Source organism: Triticum aestivum, chromosome 3A (assembly GCF_018294505.1).
Source record: "Triticum aestivum cultivar Chinese Spring chromosome 3A, IWGSC CS RefSeq v2.1, whole genome shotgun sequence".
Lineage (NCBI taxonomy): Eukaryota > Viridiplantae > Streptophyta > Magnoliopsida > Poales > Poaceae > Triticum > Triticum aestivum.
In genome coordinates this window covers 412534536-412556006 of record NC_057800.1, presented here as the reverse complement: position 1 = coordinate 412556006, position 21471 = coordinate 412534536, and the positions used below count along the sequence as shown (strand labels likewise).

The 21471-nt window shown below is 45.2% G+C and overlaps 1 long non-coding RNA gene across 16 annotated transcripts; it reads left to right on the top strand.

Moving 5' to 3' along the window:
* The first annotated feature begins 4979 nt into the window (after positions 1-4979).
* Positions 4980-19417, top strand: LOC123061453 (uncharacterized). Of its 16 annotated transcripts, none has more exons than XR_006429011.1 (11): positions 4980-5142; positions 5709-5752; positions 5813-5887; positions 5993-6094; positions 6228-6359; positions 6451-6616; positions 7471-7575; positions 7897-8010; positions 8625-8728; positions 10249-10362; positions 18307-19417. It is a non-coding gene; the product is annotated as an uncharacterized lncRNA (long non-coding RNA). The 16 variants fall into 16 exon arrangements; XR_006429004.1 differs by having other exon boundaries at positions 4980-5189; positions 5819-5887; XR_006429007.1 differs by having other exon boundaries at positions 4986-5142; positions 5819-5887.
* Positions 19418-21471: the final 2054 nt, after the last annotated feature.

The window sequence follows — 21471 nt, the reverse complement described above, 5'->3', positions numbered from 1 at the left end:
CAAGTGGGAGACTGTTGGAAATATGCCCTATAGGCAATAATAAAATGATTATTATATTTCCTTGTTCATGATAATTGTCTATTGTTCATGCTTTAATTGTATTATCCGGAAATCATAATACATGTGTGAATACATAGACCACAATGTGTCCCTAGTGAGCCTCTAGTTGACTAGCTCATTGATCAACAGATAGTCATGGTTTCCTGGCAATGGACATGGGGATGTCAATGATAACGGGATCACATCATTAGGAGAATGATGTGATGGACAAGACCCAATCCTAAACATAGCACAAGATCGTATAGTTCGTTTGCTAGAGTTTTTACAATGTCAAGTATCTTTTCCTTAGACCATGAGATCGTGTAACTCTCGGATACCGTAGGAGTGCTCTGGGTATACCAAACGTCACAACGTAACTGGGTGACTATAAAGGTATACTACGGGTATCTCCGAAAGTGTCTGTTGGGTTGACACGGATCAAGACTGGGATTTGTCACTCCGTATGACGGAGAGGTATCTCTGGGCCCACTCGGTAATGCATCATCATAATGAGCTCAAAGTGACCAAGTGTCTGGTCATGGGATCATGCATTACGGTACGAGTAAAGTGACTTGCCGATAACGAGATTGAACGAGGTATTGGGATACCGACGATCGAATCTCGGGCAAGTAACGTACCGATTGACAAAGGGAATTGTATACGGGGTTGCTTGAATCCTCGACATCATGGTTCATCCAATGAGATCATCGAGGAGCATGTGGGAGCCAACATGGGTATCCAGATCCCGCTGTTGGTTATTGACCGGAGAGTCGTCTCGGTCATGTCTACATGTCTCCTGAACCCGTAGGGTCTACACACTTAAGGTTCGGTGACGCTAGGGTTGTAGAGATATGAATATGCAGTAACCTGAAAGTTGTTCAGAGTCCCGGATGAGATCCTGGACGTCACGAAGAGTTCCAGAATGGTCCGGAGGTGAAGAATTATATATAGGAAGTGCAGTTTCGGCCATCGGGAGAGTTTCGGGGTCACCGGTATTGTACCGGGACCACCGGAAGGGTCCCGGGGGTCCACCGGGTGGGGCCACCCATCCCGGAGGGCCCCATGGGCCATAGTGGGGAGGGGAACCAGCCCATAGTGGGCTGGTGTGCCCCCTTAGGCCCACCCACTACGCCTAGGGTTGGAAACCCTAGGGTGGGGGGGGGGCAACCCACTTGCCTTGGGGGCTACTCCACCCTTGGCCGCCGCCCCCCTTAGGAGATCCCATCTCCTAGGGCCAACGCCCCCCTAGGGGAGCCTATATAAAGGGGGGGAGGGAGGGGCAGCCGCACCCTTGGGTCTTGGCGCCTCCCTTTCCCCTGCTACACCTCTCCCTCTTGCAGTATAACGGCGAAGCCCTGCTGCGGTGACGCCCTGCATCCACCACCACGCCGTCGTGCTGCTGGATCTTCATCAACTTCTCCTTCCCCCTTGCTGGATCAAGAAGGAGGAGACGTCACGCTGACCGTACGTGTGTTGAACACGGAGGTGCCGTCCGTTCGGCGCTAGGATCTCCGGTGATTTGGATCACGTCGAGTGCGTCTTCCTCATCCCCGTTCTTTGAACGCTTCCGCGCGTGATCTACAAAGGTATGTAGATGCAATCCAATCACTCGTTGCTAGATGAACTCATAGATGGATCTTGGTGAAACCGTAGGAAATTTTTGTTTTCTGCAACGTTCCCCAACACCCATTGTCGGCGAAAGATTCCATGCTCCTACCCACCGCCGAGCTCGCCATGGGTTCATGTCCATGTTATTCCTACCCAGAGTTGGCCTTCGAGCGATGTTCATGGATGCTTGCCTATCTGCTCTCTTCTGTGTGCACACGAGGAGGTGCAAACCTTAGTGCGCATATTTTCTAATGTCTGCTTTCTGCGTTTTCCTTTTGGTTCTTGGCGGAGTGCGCGGCTGTGTTCTCATTAAGGTGATCGTCGTTGCCATCATGCTCTTCTTCGTGGTCTGTCGCCCCAACTTTCCATCGGAGATGTCGCTGGAACTAGGCAGGGCATCCTCATCGTCGTTGTTGCGTGCGTTGGTGATACACTCATACGACTAGTGTATGTCTATTGAGGCCGTGTTCCCGGGGAACAGATTCATGGAGATAAGATGTTTGTAGCCCTTGACGCTCCTATAGTATGAAATGAACCAAAAGCCTCCTTGAATATATGGGACCAAGGGATCAAAATCTATAGGCTGGATCAAGGGGTTGCGAAAAATGTGCTAAAATAGCATGATTCTCACATGTAAGCGGTTGAAGGAGACAAATAAGAAATGACAGGTGAGAAGCTGGGTGAGAGATACATACATTCATGGGCGGAGGTTGAAGGGAATACGGTTGGATGGTGGACTTGGTTGGTATGTCGTCTGCCCTTGCTTTTACTATCATGGTCGTTGTCGTCTGAAGCGGCTTTGCATCGTAGTTGATGGGAAACTACTCAATGTCTTCCAAGGGTCCGACGTACTCATACATTGGGTTGGGCCTAGCCTAAGGGGTTGTGTCCTCCTATCTAGCCAAGTAAACAAAATCTCCATCCCTGTGAGGCGGTGTTGATGAGGCGTTGAACTTTCTGGTGGAGGTGCTCAACGTCCTGCATCTCCGTAATGGATGGTTTCATGCCCTATGAACGTCGGCGTTGAGGCCGGGCAGACGAGTACGACGGGAGTCCCTTGGCTATGCTATGTATTGGGACATCCGGATAGTAGAATCAGATCCATTTTCCATTTCTTGACTAAATTGGGTAATCCTAGGCTAAAGTATTTGGCGTGTGGCTTCAATTGAATGTTGGCTCGCCGCACTCGTAGAGCTTGCCCCATTTTCCAGGGGCGTCACCTGAAAGTATTTCTTCCACAACCTGAAGTGTGGATTGGTCTGTAGGAAGCTTTTCACACATTTTACATTCTTAAGAAGTTGCTTCCCATTTCTACCAATTCTCTCAACATGCACAATGTCCACGTCATCATAATGCCACCTCAGCGTTCAGTTGCAAATCCCAACCAATCGACACCGGACCCTCTCGGCCTCTCTCCTAGCGCTCTTCCCCTCATCATGAAAAATAAAAGAGAGCGACGGATCCACTGCCTGCCTACGACTACAGAGTACAGACTACGGCGGATCGACTCCTCTCCCCTCAGAAAATTACTAATTCCCATGCCTCAGCTACAGACAGCGCCGGATCCTCTCCTCTCCGCTCGAGAAAATAACTAATTGCCCCTGCCTCACAGTGATCTCCAGCCAATCTTCATGTGAAGGTCGCTCCTCACGTACGTCTGCTAGCCAGCGATCCCCATCAAATCTCGGCTTGAATCCCGCTCATCCCGCATGGCCACCGGTCTTCATCGCCATCGACACCACCCTGGGAGCTAGGGCGCATGCCCGACCTTGGTTCCATTGCCACGCACCCCGGCCCGGGTCGTCGAGGAGCAAGCCGATTCAACCCATGCGCATGTTTGTCGATCTCCTTAGGCATGCCCTTTGGATGCTGAGACTTGGGACGCGGGTTGTTCGTTGTTTAGTGGCCGGCCGCCCAGATCCTTAGATCATCGAGCAGGGAACTATCGATGGAGCCTCTGTCCGCTATTGTTCTGCTCCACGACCGTTGCCGGTGGCGAGGAGTCCGGCTTGATCAGCGACGTCCCCCATGACAACACCTTCAGGTTTGGTGCATATCTTATTACATTATAGGATCACGGCCTCTACTTTCTGCGTGTGATGTGATGAATCCATTGTATCCCAGACACCTTCCCATCTTTTATAAGCACTGCAGGTTAAATTTTTGCCTCGACTCTAATGGAAAGCTTCTACTGGGTGAGGATGGTGACCTACGATCTAAGCTGGCCACACTTTGGAATTGGAGGTCATGTACTCCTGTCTTCTGCACTATTTTTTTCTTTTGCTGACACAAACAATACACATCCCATGCCGACCACACTTCTAAACTTAGAGGTCATGTACTTCCTTAGGTACTGGACGAATTGGATGCCCGCCCAGTGATCTTGGTTGTTCTTCCCTTGCAAAATACACAAACGCCTCAGATTTACACCTCCTATAGGTATACATTGTTGCCCTCTATATTGCAAATTCTGAATTTTTGTGTGCTTGATTAATATCTAAATTTAATTTCTAATTCTGAACTTTTGTATGGTTGATTAATTTATAAATTTAATTTTGCTGGATTGAGTACATAGCCTCGCATGACATATTGGTGGTTGAATCACAAGGTTGAACTTCCTTAGGCGCTCGACGACTGGACACCATGGCAGCCATCTTGGTTGTTCAACCCATGATGTATACCCAGGCGCTTCAGATTTACCACTCCTGGTACATATTGTTTCCATGCATTGCTAATTTTGAATCTTTGTGTGTTTGATTAATATTTCAATTTAATTTTTCTTGATAGCCTTGCATTTTATTTTTTGCCCATTCTAAATTTTTGTTTGCTTGATCCAGATCTGGATTTAATTTTGCTGGATTTAACACATATGCAGGCACACACATCCCTGAACTTTAATTCTTTTTATGGTACGAGAACACATACAACCTGCCCGTCAAAAAGAGAACACATACGTCCTGCATTGCGTCTTACATAGGTTTCATCAGATGGTACGAGAACTGTAGGATGGTGGAGCGGAATCACTCTTTTGGTGTAGGATGGTGGAGCGGAATCAAGAGATAAGAGATAAGAATAGAAGCTCCTCAGCCCGTTCCTCAGCGATTTGGGATTCCTGGCCGTTGGATCTGGTTGCTTGATGGATCTTGGGCCGTCGGATCGACCCCTGGAACGACCTCGTCAGTCGGATAAAAAAAAGTTACTGCTGGAATGAATAGTTACTCCCATTTCGTGCCACCGCTCGTAAATAGTCTGTCCAGCCGGGGGCATTTTCGTCATTTCACTTGCGCGGTTATAAAAGGACCGGCTCCTGTGGTTAACCCTAGCCTCCTCCTCTCCCCTCCTGAGCGCCTCCTCTCCCTATCTCTCTCTCTCGTTCCCCTCCCCTCCCACGCGCCTCCTCTCCCGCTCGCCCTCGCGCCGCCGCCTCCGCTCGCGCTCGGAAGGGTGACGATGATTTAGATCGGAAGGGTAGCTTATCTTCCTCAAGATTTGTCTGTAGGTGTTCGACAAAACTCCTATAGACTGCCGGGAAGATTATATATGTAATATGTGTGCTCTTTTATTTACTCAGTAATTTCCAACTTATGTATTTCTTATTAATTCCCTTCCAAAAGAGTTCAGATTATGTAGTGTATAGGCTTACGTTCCATCAGCAGTTCTGTACACACTTGAAAGATTTGCTGGGACGAAGAGTATAAGCAATTCCATTGAATATTTGGATAGGTTTTCACTTTTTAGTTAAATGACAGGAGCAGGAATTTAGTGTAGTATTTTCTCTGTCCTACTCTTACATTGTATATCAGCAGCTCTTTTTCTTCAACTTATATTTCTGAAGCAAAGGTTCTTTTTATATTAGACCAGTGCTTCAAGGAAGCATGAATGTCCCCCCAGCCTATGTATAATATCCATGAAAGCATGGATTATGTGGAATTTGATAATGTTAAAGGAAAGGCAATTTAATACCCCGTTCAAGAAAATTTATAATACACCTATGTAATAAGTCTCTTTGTTTTCCTTTTTCATTGCTTTCGGTTTGTTTACTGTCAACTCTCTCTCTACAGCCACACATCTATCACCAGCTGGTCCATATAGAGGAGGAGATAAGGTACATATCAAGACACCTTTCTCCGTGACTTCCGTTGTTGATGGTCATGATTCTGTTTAGTTACAGGGCGTGGGGTGCTCTTCTTGGAAGACGGTTAGCGGAGCGTGGAATTATAGTCGCTTGCATTGATTATAGGTGCTTACCCTTTGATGGCATTTCTATCTAATTTCATGACTTCTAGGCGAGTAAGTATAGATTGACATATGTCTAGTTGATGAAATATGTAAATATATCTTGCAGAAATTTGCCCCAAGGAGCAATAAGTGACATGGTCAGTGATGCTTTTGAGGCATTTTCATTTATTTGTGATACTATTGCTAGCTATGGAGGAGATCCTAATCAGTAAGTGATCATTCGTTATATATTTATATCACAGTACACTACTTTGGATGGACTACTTGAATATATCACAGTACACTACTATGGACGGACTATTTGAAACATCACATAGTCAGCTGTTCTTTTTATCTTGAAGGAACTATGCGCCGCACTTGAATATTTGATCCTTTTGGGCGGTGATTCTATCCAAAGTCGTCGTTGTGACGTCGGTGAGCAACCTCGGGCACCACACTGAGTGCTACCGCCTCCCCACCACTCATGACGCCAGGTGAGCTCACTCATGCAGCCTCCAGCCTCTTCGTTCATGTTGCGTTTCTCATGATGATCCTATGCCTTACATCTGCCACTTTTTCGTGGAGGCTGTTCTACTTCTTCGAATTCAGGTGGCACAAGGAGGACCCAGTGGTGATCTGGCTGATGGGAAGGCCCGGCTACTGCAGCGAGCTAGCCCTCTTCTACGAGAACGGCGCCTTCCACATAGCAGACAACATGTCGCTACTCTAGAATGAGTTTGGTTGGGATCAGGTATATTATATATACCGACAGTTTGCGTACTAATCAATCAATCTGTATAATATTTTTCTTAGAGATTGTTTAGACCCTGTATAATCTTCTCTCTGTTTGGAATTGGATATTGGCTACTGCAGGAGTCGAATCTTATCTATGTTGATCAGCAAACTGAGACTGGGTTCAGCTACATGTCTGATTCTGATTATTCACTATATGTAGTTTTGCAATTGATGCGATTAGGATATTACTGGGGGATTTTATCTAGGTTCCAGGGTGTTGAAAATTAAAAAGAATGTAACTAAAATTTTACTAAATTTAAAGCTGCATGTAAGATTTATGGTTTAAAAAGAACATACTTCCAAGTTCCAGATCAGTTTGCGGTGTGTGTGTGCGCGCGCTTAAAAGGTATAATTCAGTTTAATGGATGCTATGCATCATGAGAGTACTTGATCTTTGTATATGTATTATAGTTTGCCATCTGGTGTCAATCTAATTTCTTAACACGAAAATGAGCAATTGTGATGCACCTCTTCTTTCCTAATAATAGTTTGCTTCTGACTAGCGACTGGTGGCGCTGGGTGCGCTTGCTTACTTTGTCGCGCAACTTCTTTGATCACCGCGTAGAACCTGACCTGGGTGTTGCAGGTTGCTCTCCCGATCTCTCTCTCATTAGCTACCGTGGTGTGCTATATAGACTGATATCTGAGTTTCATGCACCTTTTGGAAAAATGACTTGCCTTAATTGTTATGTACTATCCATTCAACTTGCTAAATGTCAAAGTAATACTACATTCTTCGACATATACCAATGGATAGAATGTGCACATCCGACCATCGATAAGAATTTTTTTTGTATTACTTTCTTGTAGCTCTGTCCGTGGTGGTCTCATGGATGTAGTGGTGACACCTCTCCTAGTATACATGTCCAAAATCATTATTTTGTGGGAATTCTCGCAGACTTTGCCTTTGTTCCGGTAATTCTTTAACAAGTATTCTTCTTCTTTTCTCAACCTCTTGCATGCAATTTCAGGCCACTCCATCTATCCATGAAATATACATGTTTGTAGCATATTTTGTGATATCTTATACTACCATCTTATCTTATATTCACATTACCTCTGTAAAAAAATATATACAATAGACTGCCTGCTACTTGATGCAATTTTAATATCTTCCTAAGAATACATACACAACTCATGTTTTGTACGAGTTATGAGAGAATACACAACTCTCAGGTTTATGTGATTGTGAGCTAGATGTTCATGCGTGTGGTTGTTTTGGCCGGTGATGTGCAGGGAGGCGTGCAACGACGGCATGAAGAACAACATCGAGACCATACGTTCGGTTTCTCTGTGCCCGCTCTGCTGCCATCCACACCCGCACTATCCCAGCTCGTGTGCCGGCTCGAGGTTGGAGATCTTCTCCTCTCCCCTCCTCCTTCACACACCTTATCTTGGGGCTGCCATCGTGGTGCTTTGTATCCGCACATAATCTGTAGGTGTTCTCATCGGATAAACGTACCAGATTTTCAATCCACGACATGATATGTGATGGAATTTTCAGCTAGAGATGGTTGTTACCTATTGGTCAGAGAAGCTATTGATAACACACCATGCATTGCAAACACAAACAAAAACGTGATTATGCATAATTCATGTACTACTGATGCTATTTTACATGGAAATCATGGGAAAAAGCCCCTATCATCGATCTGATTGTTATACTACTGATTGGTTTGGTTTGCAATGTTGTAGTGATAGTAGAGAGATTTCCTTATATTATTTTACTTTTGATAGACACCAAGTTCAGAAATTATTGCTCTATAATGATAATATTCTTAGATTATTTTTGTGTATTTTTTAATTTGATGCCACTTCTATAATTAAAACAATGATGTCTCCAATGCGTATGCTACTTCTTTGCTTCAAACTATAGCATGCATTTTTAGTTTCACCGATTTTGCATTACGAAAGTCACCCACTCACCGATTCTGCTCGATCTCTTCCTCCTTGGCGCTCGGCAGGAGAAGCTCAGGCCGCCACCACACAAAGGGAGAGGAACCCAAGAAGAATCTATCCCGCCTTACTGTCCATGACCCGACGACAGAGACAGCTACTTCGAGCCTAGGTGAGTAGCCGCCAACCCTGCATTTCGAGCCTAGGTAACCAAGTTTGTGTCTACTTCTCTGATTAGTTGCTTATGCTTCATGGTCTTTGTGGGAAACACAACATGATGCCTTGCTGGTTCCTGAGCAAGGCCTTTTGGGACCGATCTCTTTAGCGTTAAAGAAAGCAAGATTGATGCTCTGTTTTCTCTATTTTTGTTGGGTTGGAGCAGAGTGCGTGGGTTACCGATCCCATATGCCAGTGTATAGCAAGAACAAAAAAACTTTAGTTGATTTGACTTTTAACCTAAATTTATTTAGGAAACTTATACTAACCTTTATCTTAGTTAGTTGCACCAGCTTGCATGTATTTAAGTAACTAGAGAAGTTTGGTCCTTTCTTAGCCATATAATCATAGGACAAATATGTCGTGGTTGCAATTGTTATCCAGGTGATGTTTTTAGGAGCTAGATTAAATTCAGTACAGTGATTTGGCCATCGACTGTGTGAAAATATCTACAGCTTTCTGTTTGAGATGGGGATATTTGTTAGATTAGCAGATGCACATTTAAGTATGATGTTATGTTGTGTTGTTAGCATGTAGAAATATTAGTATAAGCTCCGCAGAGAAGAAAAACCACAAATTTGTATGAGCTGGTTACATCATTTATTTGTGTTGTTTATGGTTGTAGTGGTTGACGGCGACTAGGTTCTCAATACAGGTTCCGATCATTATTAAAGGTTACTATGTCAAAATTAGGATGTGCAAGTTGATGACGGTGACTATGGTTGTAGTGGCAAGGTATTTAGTCTTCTAAAATGATATGCATCATTGTTAAATGTCGAAATTAGGCAGTTCAACAAGAAACTTGATGGCAACATGCCTCCTAGGAATAATATGGACATTCTTTATATAGAGGGAAAGCAAAGACATAATTGTTTCTTCTGGTTTATTGTTACTTCTTATATGTTGAGGCGCGACTAAATCATTTATGAAATGCCATAATAAACCTTTTATTCTTACTTATATAGAGGGAAAGCAAAGACATAATTGTTTCTTCTGGTTTATTGTTACTTCTTATATGTTGAGGCGCGACTAAATCATTTATGAAATGCCATAATAAACCTTTTATTTCTTACTGTAGAAAGATAAAAATGTTCACCGTTATGCACAAAATAGTTTGTCTTAAGGATTGACAATTAGGATGGGCAAGCATACTCAGCCATGGCACCTTGCTGAATGAAAATATTATTTTAGACTCCTGGTAATATATTCTTCCTTGCATCTGTTGCAATTTTTCCCACTTATGCCTTGCATTTATGGATTCCCCCCCCTATGGTGTAGGTTGTAGTTGCTGCTGTATGATGCTTGTGTGGCTTAGGAATCGATGCTACTCCCTTTAAGATTGTTGCTTCTTGATTTTTCTTACCAGGGGTTGTCATCTAAAGTTGATTTTTATAGGAATCAGAATATGTTCTTTTTTCTTCACCAGGAACTGGTTCCTAATTTGGCTGATGATCCTTTTCTTCCTATGGTATGCAGGCTCGTCGGCGGGGCAGTGCAAGGCGTAACTCCGACGTGGTTCCTCGCTGGTTGGACGGTGTTCAGGCGCAACCCGGTGCCCACTGAGTACTGCCTCGGCTACAACCTCCCTTGGTGAGCTCCATCTTCCTCCTGCTCATCTGCTTCGGCTACTGCATTGGACATGGCCGTGGCTATATTGATGTGGTGCTCGTCTGGTTGATGCTCTATTCCCTGCTCATGCATCGGTTCCTACTTGAGCTCTTTAGTTGTAGATGCATGCTATTCTAGGGTTTGCAGGCTGAGTTCATGTTTGGTTTCTATAATAGGAGTTCCTGCAATGATCTGGTTTACATGTGGATGCTCTGGTTGTATAGTTATGCTCCTGGATTTGCTAAATTGACCAGTAGTGTTCGTGCTAGGGCGATGATGATCAACCTGTCAGACCCAGGTGGTCTGAAGCATGGAATTCAGTAAAACAGAGACTGAACTAGTGCAGTTTAGCTTGAATTTCAGAGGAATGATTAGCGAGTCTAGCTTGTTACAGAGGTTCTAGCCGACCAGGAACACTGGCGGCGGCAAGGGGGAAACCCTAACAAAAAAGATACCTAACCTCGATCCCAACTCCTGGCTTTATAGCCTTACAAAGGGAAGGAAAAAGAAGAGCAAAAGCAAAACAGAAAGGAGAGAAACGTTGCGGTCTTTGCCGGAAAGGGAACAGCGACCTCCAGGGCAGTCCCCGCCACACGATGAAGATCGGACGCTCGTCGGGTCATCATAACTGGTGAAGCGGTACGACGACGTCTCGGCCGTGCGATCGAAGATGTGTGGCTCCTGACGTTTCCCGCCTGTTCGGACGGGTTTGAATTAACTGAATCCTATTTGCAGCGATCGGATCTTCAGACAGAGGCACTCGGGTCCTGACAACTCCCCCCCTTCCAGATCAGACCTGTCCTCAGGGCTGGAAATTAGGAAACACTTTTTGTATGAATGTGGCGTCCTCCCAAGTGGCCTCCTCCAGAGGTAGATTACTCCATTTGATGAGCCATCGAACCACGGGGATACTGATGTTGCCTTGCACACGCGGTACCAGTTTGCGTTCGAGCAGTTGTTCTGGTTCTAGTAAGATTGTTCCATCCGGGTTGAGCAAGGGGAGCTTGGGGTTTGGAATCGTCATTGGGCCAATATGCTTCTTGAGCTGGCTCACATGAAAAGTATCATCCAGTTTGCAATCGTCAGGAAGAAGGAGCTTGTAAGCCATTGTACCAACTTTCAGGATAACTCTGAATAGGCCATAAAATTTGGAATGCAACTTGAGACATCTATGGATACTGAGAGTGGTATGCCTGTAAGGTTGTAGTTTTAGGTATACCATGTCACCAACTTCCAATGTTCTCTCAGATCTCTTCTTGTCGGCGTAATGTTTCATTCTGGCTTGAGCCCTCAAGAGGTGTTCTTTAATATGTGCTGCGGTTTGTTCAGCAGTGAGTACATCAGGGAACTGTTCCAGTTCTTCCACAGGATAAAGAGCAGATTCAGCTAACATATGAGGAGGTCTGCCATACAAGGCTTGGAATGGGGTGATCTTGAGAGCTGTGTGATAGCTAGTGTTGTACCACCACTCTGCTAGGGATATCTAGTTGAGCCACTTTTGTGGTTGGATGAAAGCCATGCATCTGAGATAATTTTCCAAGCATTGGTTAACTCTCTCTGTCTGACCATCAGACTGAGGGTGGTACGAAGTGCTCATGTGTAATTTTATTCCCAACTTCTTGAACAAGTCCTGCCAGAGCTTGCTAGTGAAGATTTTGTCTCTGTCAGTGACAATCACAGCTGGTAATCCATGGAGTTTGAAGATGTTATCAGTGAAAGCCTTAGCTACAGTATTAGCTGTAATGGGGTGTTTCATTGGGATAAAGTGGTTGTATTTAGTGAACCTGTCCACCACAACCAAAATCATGTTCTTGTTGTGAGAAGTAGGAAGACCTTCCACAAAATCCATGCTTATGTGGCACCAGGCAAAGTCTGGGACTGGCAGAGGTTGGAGCAGCCCAGGGTACTTGCAGTGTTCAGCTTTGTTTATTTGACAGGTTGGGCATTGTTTAATATAGTCAACAACAAATTGCTTCATGCCAGGCCAATGGAAGAGAAGCTTAACTCTTTGGTATGTAGCTCTGTGACCAGAATGGCCACCAAGTTCAGAGCTATGTAAAGCAGCTAGCACTTTCGTTCTGATGGTGTTATCAGCTCCAATGACAATTCTGTTTTTGTATCTGAGCACACCCTGTTTCACAGTGTAGTTGGTCACAGAATCAGGGTTTACAGTTAGTTGAGCTAGGAGATCCTTGCATCTTTGGTCATTCTTGTAGCTGTCAACAACTTCAGTTACCCAGGCAGGTTTGACAGTAGAAGCAATTAGAGCATGAATTTTGTGGTGCACCCTGGAAAGGGCATCAGCCACTTTATTTTTCTTGCCCTGCTTGTACTCCACAGTGTAATTGTAGCCAAGGAGTTTGACCAGAAGCTTGTGCTGAATTCCCTCGGTGAGTTTTTGTTCTTGTATATATTTTAAACTCTGTTGATCAGTTCTGATTATGAGAGAGGATGCAGCAAAATAATGTTTCCAGTGCTTGAGAGCTTCAATAATTGCTAAAGCTTCCTTGTCATAAGTGGAATATGCAGCTGCTCTAGGGCCAATTGCTTTACTAAAAAAGGAAATAGGTCTCCCCTCTTGCATTAGAACTGCACCCAGTCCATAGGCACAAGCATCTGTTTCCAAGATGAAAGGCTTGGAGAAGTCTGGTAGGGCCAACACTGGGGCTTGTGTCATTTTGTTCTTCAGGGTATTGAAAGCTTGAACTTGCTCTTGCCCCCAAGTGAAACTGTCCTTTTTCAGGGAGTTAAACAGTGGCCTGCAAATGAGTCCATACTTTTCCACAAATCTTCTATAGTAACCTATCAACCCTAAAAAGCTCCTGAGCTGTGTGACATTTTCAGGTTCTGGCCATTGTTGTACAGCCTGAATTTTGACTGGGTCAGTTGCAACTCCATCAGCCCTAATAACATGTCCCAAGTACTCCACCTGAGGCTGAGCAAAGACACATTTGCTTGCTTTAATATACAGCTGGTGTTCCTTCAGAGTTTCAAATACTTGTTGCAAGTGGATTATGTGCTCCTTCATATTTTTACTGAACACCAAAATATCATCAAAGAATACTAGTACAAATTTTCTGAGATACTTGGCTAAGATAGTATTCATGAGCATTTGGAAAGTTGCAGGAGCATTGGTTAAACCAAAGGGCATAACCAAGTATTCATAGTGCCCACAGTGAGTGCTAAAAGCAGTTTTCTCAATATCCTCTTCCTTCATTCTGATCTAATGGTATCCACTTCTGAGATCAAGCTTAGTGAAAATAGTGGCTCCATGCAATTCATCCAACAAATCCTCAATAACAGGGATGGGGTATTTGTTTTTGATAGTCTGAGTATTGACCTTTCTGAAGTCATTGCAAAGTCTCCAGGATAGATCTTTCTTTTTCACCAAAATTGCTGGAGAGGAGTAAGGACTTGAACTATCTCTGATTACCTTATTTTTAATCATTTCCTGAATGATATTTTCCATAGCTTCCTTTTGGTGATAAGGTAATCTGTATGGCCTTTGGTTTATAACTTTTGCACCAGGTTCAAAGGAATTGCATGATCAACATTTCTCTTAGGAGGTAAATCAGTAGGAGTTCCAAAAATATCCTTGTACTGACCCGGAAGTTCTTGGACAGGTGGGGGAACAATAGTGTCCTCATGTTCTGTCAGAGCAATTCTGTTTAGTAGCAACACAGCCCCACAGATAGTGTCATCAGATAAGTGCTCCATGCTGTCCATTTCTTGAATTGGCTCACTGAGTAAGCTTTCATCCTTGAAGATTTTCTTTTCTCCTGATTTCAGTGTGACTTGCACTTCCATTTTCTCAAAATCTAGCTGGACAGGACTAACAGTTTTCATCCGATCAGCTCCCAATATCACATCATAACCTTGCAACTATAGGACTCGGAAATCATGGGAAAATCCAGTTCCTTGCACCACAAAAGGGCACTGGGGGGCAATGAATTCAGTCCATAGAGTTGCTCCATTGGCAACTAACACTTTCTTTTTCTTAGTTGGAGTAAGAGCACACAGAGCCAGCTTTGCAAGTGCAGGAGTTACAAATGTTGCAGTGCTGCCACTGTCAATGAGGGCAGTTGCAGGTCTGTCTCCCAACATGACTGTAACAGTGAAACTCAGCTTGGAGGAAGTGACTCCCATGAGGGCATGCATGGAGATTTGCAAGGGAGTGTCATCCAAGTCAGTGGGAGGTGGAGCTTCAGTATCATCAGCAGTGTAGTAGACCAGTTCTGCATCCTCAGGGCAGGTCTCTTGCAAGGCTTGTATCTGCATTTGATTTGCCAATTTGCAAACTTTCTTGTGGCCAGGAAACCATGGTTCTTTGCACTGTAGCAGATTCCTTTCATTCTGGCCTGTTGGATGACAGTAGGTGTGTTGTTAGGAGGTGGCTTTCCTGGGTCCAACTGAAGTTGCCTCCTAACTGGCTGATTAATATAAGCCACTGGTGTTTTCTTGCTGGGCTGAGCTTGTTCCATTCTTCTGGCCAACCAGATAGCTTTTTGTAGGTCTGCTGGTTCATGACATTGAACATAATGTTGGATAGTGTCACTCAGACCAGCAATGAAACTAGCTTTGTAATAATCAGCAGGCAGTGCAGGGTTGTCCCTCCTGAGTAAGTTCATGGACTGTTCAAACTTGAGCACATAGTCATTAACAGACCCAGTTTGGTTGAGAGCATGAAAAGTTCTGACATTGTCACATACTGAAGTTTCGGAAAACCTGTCTCCAATCAGTCTACAGAACCTGTACCAGGGTAGGGTATTGGCAATAATTCCAGTTCCTCTCCACCACTCTATTGCTGGCCCCTTTAAGTGACAGCAATTTCAGTTTTCTGCTCCAGTGGTGTCCTAGCAGCTTCAAAGTACATTTCAATGGTTTGGATCCAAGAGTCAGTTCCACTGCCATCAAACTCTGGTATGTTATACTTAGCAGGTTTCACCAAAGTCAGAGGTCTTCTGTTGTCTTGGACTTGATCTCTCTGTGCATTGCCCCCTCTGCCAGCTATTTGCTGAACCTGCTCCTCAGCTTGCTCTTGTTCTAACTGAGTGATTTGTTGCATGTTTCCTATTTTAGGAATTGCAGTAGTTGCTCTGGCATTAGGTGGGAGAAGTTTGTTGTCCGCAAAGTGGGGGTGCCTGTACGAAATTTTGGTGCTGCCATCCAAGTTAAGTTCTTTTCCAGTGTGCTTATCCACCAAAGTTACAGAGCCTGCAGTAGGAGGGGTTTGGAGGCCATCGACTGGCCGAAGCACTGGGCCTTGTGGTGTATGATTTTGTCCACTGCCTTGAGGGATATCTTGGGAATGGGTGGGGTTTCATGTGGTTTTGAAAATCTAGAGATAAATTTGTTAAGTGTGCCCTGTAATTCCCCCAAAGACTTCTGCATTGACTGGAAGTTGTCTTGCACATGGTCCCTGAAGTCCTTGAAGTCCTGTCTGTCCTGCTCTCGATTTCTCATAGCACTTGCTGCAACCCGACCTTGACCGTAGATCCTGCCGCCGCCTGCACCGCCGCCGTCAGCTACACTGCCGCCAAGATTGTCCGGTGGGAAGTGAAGGATTTTACGGCTCCTCCAACTCCACCGCCGCCAAGCATAGAATTCAGTAAAACAGAGACTGAACTAGTGGAGTTTAGCTTGAATTTCAGAGGAATGATTAGCGAGTCTAGCTCGTTACAGAGGTTCTAGCCGACCAGGAACACTGGCGGCGGCAAGGGGGAAACCCTAACAAAAAAGATACCTAACCTCGATCCCAACTCCTGGCTTTATAGCCTTACAAAGGGAAGGAAAAAGAAGAGCAAAAGCAAAACAAAAAGGAGAGAAACGTTGCGGTCTTTGCCAGAAAGGGAACATCGACCTCCAGGGCAGTCCCCGCCACACGATGAAGATCGGACGCTCGTCGGGTCATCATAACTGGCGAAGCGGTACGACGACGTCTCGGCCGTGCGATCGAAGATGTGTGGCTCCTGACGTTTCCCGCCTGTTCGGACGGGTTTGAATTAACTGAATCCTATTTGCAGCGATCGGATCTTCAGACAGAGGCACTCGGGTCCTGACAACCTTGACTGAAATAAGTGTGCCTTTGAGCAATCGAGGCACCCGTGGGTATCAAGCTGGATCCTCCCTCTTGTCTCTGGAGTCCTTTTTGATCCTGTGATACTTGTTGTTCTGTCCTAGGATGGTCATTCTTGTTGAGTGATAACCAGGGCAGCTCCATTGTATAAACAGATTGATCTATGATAAAAGATGACGGGGGTAGGTTATATGATCGAGGAAAGCCGAATCTGAGCCCACAATGCAATGAACCCTGAACTATTTTTATTTGTACTTAAAGGTGTTACTTATTTATGCTCCGATGGCTTTCGTGCTGGGGCGATGATGATTAGCCGTGTCTGAAATAAGTGTGCCTTCGAGCAATCGAGGCACATGTGGGTATCAAGTTGAATCCTCCCTCTTGTCTCTAGAATCCTTTTTGATCCTGTGATACTTGTTGCTCTGTCCTTGGATGGTCATTCTTGTTGAGTGATAACCAGGGAAGCTCCACTGTATAAAAAGATTGATCTGGTGATAAGAGACGGGGGTAGGTTATATGATCGAGGAAAGTCAGATCTGAGCCCACTATGCAATGAACCCTGGATCCTTTTTATTTGTATTTAAAGGTGTTGCTTATTTATGCTCCGGTGTTTATAGTCGTCTTATGTAAAGATTTCTTCTCTCTCATACCTTTATTGCATATGAGTTGTTCTTGATCTTTTATTGTTTGTTGTTGGTCCTTGATTTAATCTGGTTAAGAGTAAGCTGCACTTTGTTATACTAGAAAGACATGCTCCCAGCAAGTTATAGGGGCCTCTCTTGCTGCCTTAAGTTTGTATGGTAAAGTATGCATCATGTGTGCCTCTGTTTTGTTTCCCTCTTGTATTCCTATGTCTTGCCTCACATATCATGGCACTTGATATATGCATGGTTGTTGGCGATCGGACGCCACCACCGCCGCCGATGCCATCGTGGCTCTTGCCGCCGTCAAACATTAAGTAAGTCGTGACCTTCTCTTTTTTTTGCTTAGTGATATGCGCATGGTTGCAACTACTCTACTGACTACAAAAGAAACATGAGCATGGCAGAGGTTGATTAAAAAAGTTTTCTTCATTCTTTCATGTTGGAGTCAGTGGCAGTACCTTGCCAGTTAAATTACCTTCTTTCCTATTAGAAAGCAGTGTATGCTCTCTAGCTACTTAGTTTTCTTTCTTGGCTGTAGTTTATTTCATATTTGTAGTTTAAAATGATATGTCAAACATGCTCTAATTTTTTCATGCCATTAGAGATTTCGGCTCATATTACTTCCTCTATGTTTATGGTTGGGTAGTGGTGCTTTACTGATTAGGTATTCTCAATCATGTATCATATCTACGTTCAAAAATATGTTGGAGTCAGTAGCTGCGACCGTGGTTCGGCCTGCAATTCGTGTTGGCTATGCTGATGGCCCTACCGCTGTGATTGACGCCGATGTCCTTCTGTAGTGACAGATGTTGCACGCCAGATAGGTCTCGACGGCGTGCAGTATTTAGTATTAGCTTTATTGTGTGAGTTGTTTGTGTTTTTCTGGTTTTCCATTGGTCCTAAACTATACATCAAAATCAGTGTAGATGCATTAAGAGAGATGAGCTACTATGTAGGCATTATTTGTTTTTGTTATGTACTTGGTTACCTAATAATCGTTCTTAATATTGAAAAAGGACAGAAATAGGCTGAGTATTTGATCTGACTTGGTAGTGTTTGCCGTTTAACACATCTATGTCATTAGACCAGTTCTTTTTTCTTCTCACAATTTGTCATTTAGAATGATTTTTTAGAGGAACCAGGAACTGGTTCCTGATTCACTTTGTCCTCTTTGTTGATGATCCTTTTCTTGCTATGGTTATGCAGGCTTGAGTCTCAGTTTGATCTTACGGTTCTACGGCTCAAAGGTTGATGACTGCCATGAGGCACTACCCAGTTAAATCTTCGTAAGTTGTTGAGCATGAACTTTTCTTCTTAATTATTTTCATCTTCTTAGCCTTGCCACATCATCTCTTAAAAATAGTTTGAATCCATCAACTGTGTGCTCTGCCTATGCAATTCATTGAACCGTAAGATTAAAACCTTCATAAGGTGTAGCCTTGTCTCCAACTACCTTCTGAATATTAACATTTTTGTTGGAAAAAGAAAAAAGATTGAATCATAGTTTGCACTAAATGAAAATGAGTTTTTTTTACATTTTGTTCACTCACTAGGAGGGTCACTATTTATATGCTTGCTTCAACTTTTTCCGGATCACCATGTAAATCATTTGTACAGGAGCTCTGGAACAAGAAAAACAATAATCACAAGGATGAAGGCTTAACATGTATTTTGTTTGCCATCTGGTGTTTATCTAATTTTTTGATGGTGTGACCAAAACCAGATTACCTTTTCTAATGTTAGTATTGGAGTGCTATCTGCAATGGCATCTACTATATATACTGAAAGTAGTTTTATTTATCTTTAGAACTTGATATATTTTCTAAAACCACATATTATGCTTCTATTTGTATCTATGACTTCTGAAGCAAGTCAACACCCACACAGGCAAACAAACCAAACTGACGGTAGAGTCACTGCATATAAGGAAATTTACTTTGCTTCCAGTAGTGGGTTTAGGCTTGATAGAAGCTTCGTTGTTTATATTTTCAGAAAACTGGATCTATCATGATTAAGATATGGTCAACATGTATTGTATGCACTCACGGAGGCAATTGAGCCAAGCTATCTATTGTATGCCTAACTATGGCTTCGTAGTTTTATTGCCTCCATTGCCATTGTTGGCCTTTTCTTTCTTATGTTTCTGCTCATATTACTGAACTTAATGTTAACTAATTAGTTTTTCTATTCGTATGACCGTAGTGGATGCTGCCTTGCTTCTGGCACGGGTTAACTTTGATAGTCTCATGCCCATGTTTAACTTGATGATCGATGTTACTCTTCTGGTACATATTGAATGTTTCTTCTTACTCTTGAACCGGCCAGATAATCGGTTGTTCTGTTACATGTGCTAAAACTTGCCTTCATATTGATACATCATGCCATTTGATCTTCCATCGGTTGATCATATCGTTGGGACCGGCATCCTCGCGCCTTGGCGCGTTGCCGATATAGTGTGATAGTAGAAGAGCAGGCCACGGAGAAAACTCGTATAGTGGCAACGACATTCCCCGCAACACAAACGGTAATATATAGAAGCACTCTCTGGTGTCCCACCGGGTCGGGGTGGCCTCTTCGGTTGGTGCTAGCGAGCCGACCTCCCGATGCGTCGGAAAGAGGGTGCGGTTGGCGAGCCACCTGAGTCGTCCGATGGTCACGTCACACAACATCCACCGTTCTTTGTTAGGATTTGTGGTTCTGTTGATACGGCGATGACATAGACACGTACACCTTGTGATCAAAATGTTCGTACCTAATGCCAAAACGGCTCACAAATGTTAAAGTAAATATTGTCACCTTGATATATAATGAGAGAAACAGAGCAAATAATTGACATGGTTAAACGGGAGGGGGAGGGGGGGCTTGTAATCTCGAATTTTAACTGAAAAAGGGGTTTTCCTTCACTTTGTATTTCAAAGCAAACCATCATTAAACACATCGCAATGCCGGGGCGAGCAGCACATCAAGCCCAAAGAAAAAGAAAAAGAAATAAATGCCAACAGCGGCAGCTCGACAAAGCGTGGCAGACCCGCGACCGCTGCGCCCTCCAGATACAAACTACTACATCCCTAGGCTCCGATGTACCGTGAACTAAGCAGCACCTCCAAGAAGGGATGCGACGCCGACGACGCTGCTGCTCGGACAAGACCTAGGGTTTTCCCCAGTACGCGGAGGGAGGTGGGGGATAGCTACTCCCGACACCCTTCAAGAAGGGATAGTGGAACCCACCAGTGTCACCGCAACGGAGCCGAACGAACCGACAAGGATTTCTCCCGCACGCCAAACCCCACCAGCCAATCGGAGCCGACCAGCAAAACCGCCGCCCAACCATGCGCCTCCCCGGTTGCGCCGCCACCAACGCCGTCTCGCTGCGAGCACCACCACGAGGCCAAGAAGACCGGAGAGAAGATCCAAACGACGGGAACAGTAGCACCGAGGCCGAGCGGGAGGGAACCACCTCCACCGCCGTCGTGCGGGAGGCTCGCGCCTCCGGCACAGTCGCGGTAGCCGTCCGGACACGGCATCGGGGCATACCAGGCCACCCCTGGCCCGGCCAGGCCCGAAATGGGCCCGCTAAGCCCCGCCGGCCACGCTGCAGCAGGCTGGCGTCGACGCCACCAGCCCCCACCGATCATCGCCGCTCACCACCGCCTCCTGATGGCCACGCCAACGCCACGCCTGTCGCCGGCCCACCCAGGCCCAGATGGGGCCCAAAGGGTCCAGATCTGGGCCAGGCGGGCGCCGCCAGCCCACGCCGCCGCCAACGGCGCCGCCGCCGCACAGAACTCGCCCCTGCCGCAGCACAGGAAACCCCGCCGCCGCACAGGACCGCCGCCGCCTGAAGACACCGCCCGGAGCACTCCGTCCCGCCCCGGAGAAACCCTAGACGGGTAAGGGCCGGGGGCCGCCGCCGCCAACGTCGCCCGGGCCAGGCCGGCGGCGGGCGCCGGCAACGGCGGCAGGGAGGAGGAGGAGAGAGGGGGAGGGCTTGCGGGAAGGAGGGGAGGCGCGGCTGGCCGCCCGCGGGGGCGGCGCGATCGCGGTCGAGAGGGGGGGGGGGGTCTCGAATTTTACTCTCTCCAGTTGGGTGTATATGGTGTGTGTTTGCTCTTAGGTTCTCGATTTGACTTGACAATATATGTGTTATGTGCGGTCAAAATGTTGTATTTACAATCTTTGTTCGAACATGAATCAAGTGACATATTTTTATCATATACAATGCATATTTCATTAATCAAATTGAGGAAAAGAATACCGTTGATCCTATTAACCCGACTGGACAGAGTATTTGAAAAGGGCATGATAAACATGAATGAAGGTTGTATGACCATGTGTGTGTGGCAGACGAACAACGAGGCAGCTAGGATGTTG